Source organism: Neomonachus schauinslandi, chromosome 3, assembly GCF_002201575.2.
Source record: "Neomonachus schauinslandi chromosome 3, ASM220157v2, whole genome shotgun sequence".
Taxonomy (NCBI): Eukaryota; Metazoa; Chordata; class Mammalia; order Carnivora; family Phocidae; genus Neomonachus; species Neomonachus schauinslandi.
In genome coordinates, this window is record NC_058405.1 from 123,230,921 (window position 1) to 123,238,142 (window position 7,222).

General features: G+C 38.1%; 1 pseudogene; it reads right to left on the reverse strand.

Annotated features, from left to right (window-relative positions):
• Window positions 1–338: 338 nt before the first annotated feature.
• LOC123324526 lies at window positions 339–444 on the reverse strand (annotated as a pseudogene).
• Window positions 445–7,222: the final 6,778 nt, after the last annotated feature.

Genomic DNA, 7,222 nt, shown 5'->3' on the forward strand with positions numbered 1-7,222 from the left:
TGGCTGTGTCAACCTCCAAAGTACATTTGAATCTTGCAACTCTTATCTCCATTGCTACGATCTTCTGCTTAGACATAATCCTGACTGGTTTTCCTGCTTTCACATTTGCCCCTTCCAATCAGTTCTGTATAGAGCAACCAACATGTGTGGGAATATTTATTTTCATCAATGCTGCACACATGCAGAGTTTTGTTTGCATAAACATAGAATGATGACAGTCATAATTCTGCAGTTCTTATAATAACTCTCTGGAGATAATAAGGAGCTGTCTCCTCTTCCTCCTTCATTCTCAATCCCCAACAGTAATCACTGGTACCCTTTTTGTAGTTGTTGAATATTTACGTTATATTTCTAAATTACATGTTTTATTGCTTTTACTTGATTTTTCTGTTCTGATAAGAACAGATACTACACTTGATCTTAGCCAAAAGGCCAAGAAGCTATCATTTTTCTGTTTCAGAAAAATCACTACTTTGAATTTCTGTTTACTATGAAATGATGAGAATTTATGCTGTCCTAAACACCCCTTTCTCTCTTCTCAGCCCTGGCCCATTTTCCTAATGGAATCATATCATAATTTTGAATTAGATCAAAATGCAGGGTTTGTATTACTCTGAATATGACTTTTAGTCTTAACTGAGTCATGTGGTAGACTATTGTTATATTTCCTTTTCTGTTTGAATAGTTTCCCCTGCTAATAATTGCCCCGTCTTTGCTGAGTTATCTATATGCATATCATTAATCCACTCCTAATTTTTCACAAGAACTGGGAGCTCTAGTACTAATATATGTTCATGTTCCAGTACAGTTTGGTGACTCGTGATGCCTGCTACACAGCTGCCGGGAGTTTTATTTTGCCATTAGTCTGAGGATTTCTATTACTTCCCTTTTGTATTGGAATCCTTATCTCTTAGATCCACTGATTGAAGAGATTTTGTTCTATCCTCACTCTTGATTGAGAGAATTAATTCTGGGTTGGAAATCATTCTTGCTCAAAAATTTGAATTACTTCACTGTTTTCTAGCTTCTAGAATTAATATTGAGCAATCCAATGGTATTCTGGTTGTGGATCCTTTGTATGTGACTTTCCCTCTATTTTATTTCATGAGTCCCTTCTAAGACCAATGCGTGTTGGTGTGGGTTTCTTCTTGCTCTCTGCATTGGTTTTGTTCCTTGTTTGTTCTCCTTTTTTCTATTTCTGTATTTTGGTTTCTGATTCTCCCCTTAGAGATTTTCTTCGACTGTCTGGTGATTTCTGGCTTTCCATTCATATTTAAGCTAGCTGCTGGGAGGATTTGTCAACTGGGAGACTTTACTCTAGAGCAGTGGGTTTGGCAAACTGAGACCCATGAGTCAAATCTGACCCACTGCTTGTTTTTTTACAGTGCTAAATGTTAAAGAAAATCATGAGAACAATAATATTTTGTGACACATGAAACTTCTTCATATTTTTACTCTAATTAGCTTACCTTAGAGAACTGAGTGACCCCAGAAGTTGGAATACCTGTAGAGAAGAAAACAGTCGATCTCACATACCCCTCCCAGGGCTTATGTTCTTCATTAAGAGCATTTCTGACCAACCCAACTAGTAGAGAGCTCTAGTACCAATACAGCCCAGACGGTTCAGGCACTGTCCCCTCAAGCCTGCTTCTATCTGAATGGTTTGAAAAGACAGTGCTGATAGGGCTGCTCTGGAAAGGACACTGTGCCAGAGTGTAATTGTTCTGTACCAAGATCTGCAAGTCCCAGATGGGTCTTGTGGGACATTCTGCATCAGAGCGGCAAGACAGGGGCCAAAACATGGCAGAGATTTGTGGGAACATATGCATACCTAGCATCTGAGGTTACTTGTATTTTCAAGGTGAATGGAATCTTTTGAATACGTTGATCAATTCACATGACTCTACTACTCAAACATTTCCATGGTCTTCCATCACATTTAGCACCAACCCTAAGTTTCTGACCATGGCCTAGAATGTCTGCAAGCCCTCTTCTCTCACTCTCTGACTTCCTCTGCTGCTGGTTTACCCTTTGCTTGCTCTGCACTACCCACACCAGCCTCCTCGCTGTTCCTTGACCATTCTGAGCTAGTTTCCTTCGGAGTCTTTGCATTTGCTCTTCATCCTGCCTGGTACAGTTTCCCCAAATCTTCAGATGTTTTGTCTGTTTCATCTCAGACCCACTCCCCGCCTTTGCCTCTCTCTGTGCTGCAAGATTGATCCTTACAAATTACATCTGCCATCCTACCTTGCCAACTGGTTTTCAGTTAAGTTTGGTGAGTGAGAGACATTCATCTTTTGGGGTGGGGAGGAGGAACGATGGAGAGGAAGAATCCAGGAGATTTCTTCCCTTTTCTCTCTTTTGGGTAATACCTCCAGCAATCACTGCATCTTTTCCACCGTTCCAGCATTTGCAAAATGGCCTTGGCCTCTGGGCTTTGTTTCTTTATTCTTCAGCCTAAGGGTCAATTGCAAATCTGTGGGTTGTTGCATTGTCACCTGTTTGCTCTTTAAGCATTTCTAACATCATCATCAGAATCATCAGAACTGATTCTCGGGGTGCCTGGGTGGCTCAGTCTTTAAGCGTCTGCCTTCAGCTCAGGTCATGATCCCAGGGTCCTGGGACTGAGCCCCGCATCGGGCTCCCTGCTCCGCGGGAAGCCTGCTTCTCCCTCTCCCACTCCCCCTGCTTGTGTTCCCTCTCTCACTGTGTCTCTCTCTGTCAAATAGATAAATAAAAAATCTTTAAAAAAAAAAAGAATTGATTCTCCATATTAAATCTAGACTACTGTGTGTTGGACTACTTCTTTCCTGCTTGGATCCTGACGGATATATCTTGCTTTATGTTTTCCATAGCACTTTATCACTACCTCCTGTTATATTACTGTTGGTTTACTTATTTATTTCCTGTCTCTCCTATTAGAATGCAACTTCCATGAGGCCCACGTGCTTAAAGACTCCAGCAAGCATCTGAACCTGCTGAGGAATAGAGGGCCATGAATTTCCACTTCCTGATGATTTACCAGCAAGCTGGAAGTAAGGGCCAGCTATGTGGTTTTTTCTTTTTCTTTCTTTCCTTCCTTTCTTTCTTTCTTTCTTTCTTTCTTTCTTTTTTTTCCTGGAGAATAGTAGGGAAGGAAGCAGGCACATTTGGTAGGATGGAGCCTGAATCAAGTGCTACATAGAAAGCTTTAACTGCCCTAACTTAGCTTTAGCTAAGTTATTTATTATATTTCCAGCTTTAGGGAAGATGTTCAAGTTCTGACCTCAGGAGCCCATTGAGAGTAATGGGAACTGACTCTATGTAGAAAAAGGTAAAATTGAGGGAAATTTTTGAGCATATTAAGGGAAGGGACATGTGGACTGGCGAAGGTGGGGAGGATGCAGGGTTTTCTATGAGGCACAGCAGGTAGGAACTCATGTATTGAAATAATAGTTAACACTGGATGTGTGACACACTGTTCTGTGTCTTGTCCTAAGTGTTTTGCATTATTACCATTAATATGAATATATGTGACTAACAATGTATAAAACTGTATTAAGCCACATATTTGAAAATACCAAAACTAACCACACACTCTGTATGTTTAAATGAGCAGCCATTTAACTTGTTCTTGAATTGCTGATTTCCTTTTAAAAGAACACATCAGTTATATAAATAAATGAACCTGTAAATATCAACCCAGACACATACCAACATACAGGAGGAGTAAGTGTAACTGTTTTGCTAAACACTGAAATAACAGATGGGAATGAAGGGTGACTTATCTCCTCACAGAGGGCTCTGTCCATGGAATATGTGGCTGTCTTCTACTTCATACCATTTTAAGTAGCCACTTTCATTTCCAAGAGTTATTTAGAAGTATGGGTTTTGATTTCCAAGTAGGTAGAATTGCTTGGGTATTTTTTATTATTTATTCTCATTTTATTGGATTATGAATTACAGAATGTGGCCTGAAAAGTCTCTACTTTAAAATTTTTTGCTAAGGACATCTTTTTGTGGACATTACATAACTGATTTTGTAAATATGTCATGGGCACGTAGGAGGAAAACTAAGATCATCTATTTGAAGCATCTGCATTTGCATTATTATGAGTTGTTTATTGTATTATTTTATCCTTTTTTCCTTACTTATTTTGTCTTATTCTTCTTACATTTTAGCCTACTTCTGAAACAGATATTTTTAAATCTCCTACTATATTTTATATATATTTGCATTTCTAAAGATTTTTCTTGTTTGTATGCTGTTTCGTGCATATAGATCTATGTTTTCTTTTTTGAAAGATCTGACTTTTATAACTTGTGGCTTTTATCATCTTAGTCTCTCTTTATCCTGTTTAGTGCTTAGAACCTTTCAACTTATATAATATTAATGTTTCCTCTGCTATTTATTTTTGTTTGTGAATGCCTAGTATTATTTTGCCCTCCCTTTTGTTTTTAGCCTTTTAGAAAAAAAAAAAACCCGTTGAAAGTGATTTTCTTATGTGTAGCTCAGGCTTAAAAAAAAATTTTTTTTTAATACTAAAGTAAAAGTATTTAAAGACAGTCTTTAAATAGGAAAATTCAATCTGGTCACATTCAGGGTTATAATTGATATATTTGGTTTTATCCCATCCATTTTAATTAATATTTACATCTTAATTTGTTATCCCTTATTTCTTCTTATTTTTATGTTTGATCAAGTTCCTTTTGATTCTTTAATTTCCCCTGTCAATTTGGAGGTTCTCTTGAACATTTCTATTCTGCCATTGGTATATTTCCCTTTTGTTACCCTTTTGATCAAACACACATTTATCTATTGGACTGACCCCAAGTTTTGAACTCTGCAAAACCTCAAGGCCTTTGGTCAAGTCATAAGCGAATGATGCACATCGAGAGGCAATATTTTCCTTCCCGCTAATAAGGTTTCAGGAGCTTAAGCTATTAATGGGGGAAAGTAGGTGGATTCTAACAGTAGAATTTGTGAAGAAGTCAAGACCAGGAACACACAAATGAGACAGTGCCCTCATTGGGTAGCCGCACAGGGCCCACAAGGCAAGCCACAGAGGTCTGAAGATGGAATTAGGGGTCATCTGGTACAAACGCTGTGGAGGATCAGCACATGCACCTTTTATCCGGTTTGACAGAACTGCCCTCCCTAGGTCTTCCAGGGTATGCCTTAGGAGAAAGCTTCTGGTTCCAAATGGCCAGGTGGTCAGAGGAATGCTGACAAGTAAGAGGTTGGGAAATATAAATTGGTCAATCTCTCTATGGTGGGAAGCCTAATGATCAGTAGGAAGAAGAATGGCCAAAATTTTATATGAATATGGAACAGCAATTAAACCTGTAACAGTAAACCATAAAGCACAGTAATGAACTCACATATATGACTCTAACATTGCAACAGTATTCATGAAAATATGAACGCATTGTTCATTAGAGAATCCAGTTCTCATCTCTTTATGAGTCAGCACTGTGTTTCCCTGCAAATCTCTGAGACCAGCTTCCCCAGGCCTCTGTGACTTTGAACTTCTGCTCTTCAAGACCATCACTTTCTTCTAATGGACAGAATATAAAGTGGGGCCTGAGTAGAGGCTGAAGAGCCCACCTCTTTGGCTTGTTTCCTCCTTATTCTACTCTTCTTTCCTATTCTGTGTTTTTCAGTTAACTCTGGAAAGCCCACCTCACCTGCTTTCTCCAATATATTTAGATTTGGAACTTGGTTCAGAATTTGGTCAAGATGCATCTTTTCCAAAGGAATTCCATGACTAATCCTAGCCCATTTTACAATTTAGGCTTTGTGTACCCCATCCTAACTAAATATTTATGTGTTTTCTTTCTTTTTCCATCAATATAAGAAGTTCTTTAAGGTAATAAATTTTGCTTGGTTTTCTCCTTCTTTACACTAGGATACTTATACATGGGCCTTAAATACTTAAAAATGTTTGCTTAATTGATGTTTGCACTGAAAGTATAGAAATACACAAATATAAAAACGAAGGGATGAATTTTTAAGACACCAGTAGAATAGCATTGCAAATTATTTTAGGAAGAGCTATTGAAATATCAATGGATAAGAAAAACTATTTTTAGAACTGTAAGAATCAGTGAAGCAGAATTCTAGCATTAAATGGTGTTATTGAAAATGATGAAAGAACCAACAACACAATAAAAATGGATGAAGGATATAAATACATTCTCAGAGACAGAAATACAAAAGCCTCTTGTTAAACACATGAAGAGATACTCAACCTCACTCATTGTAAGAGAAATTCATATTAAACTGATAGGAACTTCTGATTCTTGCCAAGACAGAGTAAGAGGAATCAGATTTAATCTTCTGCCTTAATAAAATAGGAAACTAGACAAAATATATGAGACAAGTTTTCCGATATTAGGCAATAAGCAACCTAAGTCTGTGATCCCTGAGGAAAAAAATAAAACAACAGCAAACAAACAAACAACAAAAAAGAAAGACCTACACAGTAGTCCCCACTTATCTGTGGTCTTGCGTTCTGTAGTTTTCGTTGCCATGGTCAACTGTGTTTGTTAGTAGCTTCACACTACGTCACAGCGCCTGCGTCATTCCCCTCACTTCATCTCATCACAGAGGCATTTTATCATCTCACATCATCAGGAGAAGAGGAAGGTGAGTACAGTATAATAAGATATTTTGAAAGAGAGAGAGAGAGACCACATTCACATAACTTTTACTACAGTACATTGCTATAATTGTTCTGTTTTATTATGAGTTATTATTGGTCAATCTCTTCCTGTGTCTAATTTACAAATTAAACTTTATCGTAGGTATGAATGTATAGGAAAAAACACTATATGTATATAGGGTTTGGTACTATCCATGGTTTCAGGCATTCACTGATACGTCTTGGAATGTATTCCCCACAAAAAAAAAATGAAACTACTGTAATTGCTCTGGCTTGCTGTGCCTGGACAGTTTCTAGACTTCAGTGCAGAAAGGGGGAACGCAAGAGAATATGCGCTCTGGCTGAGAAGAGGACAAAGATTAGAGTTCAGGGAAGCCAAGAGCTAGAAACTGTGGGGCAGATACTGGAAATGAGGATCTGGCTCAGAGGGAAGTGGAAATCTGCAGGGGGTTCCCTTGAGTGTTTTGCTGATTACTAATGGATACATGCATGAGAAGAAACCACCTGCAGCTGGCTTAAAATCCAATGAATGTCAGTAGGCAGATAAATTCCAGGACCTCCCATAATGCTGGAAATAG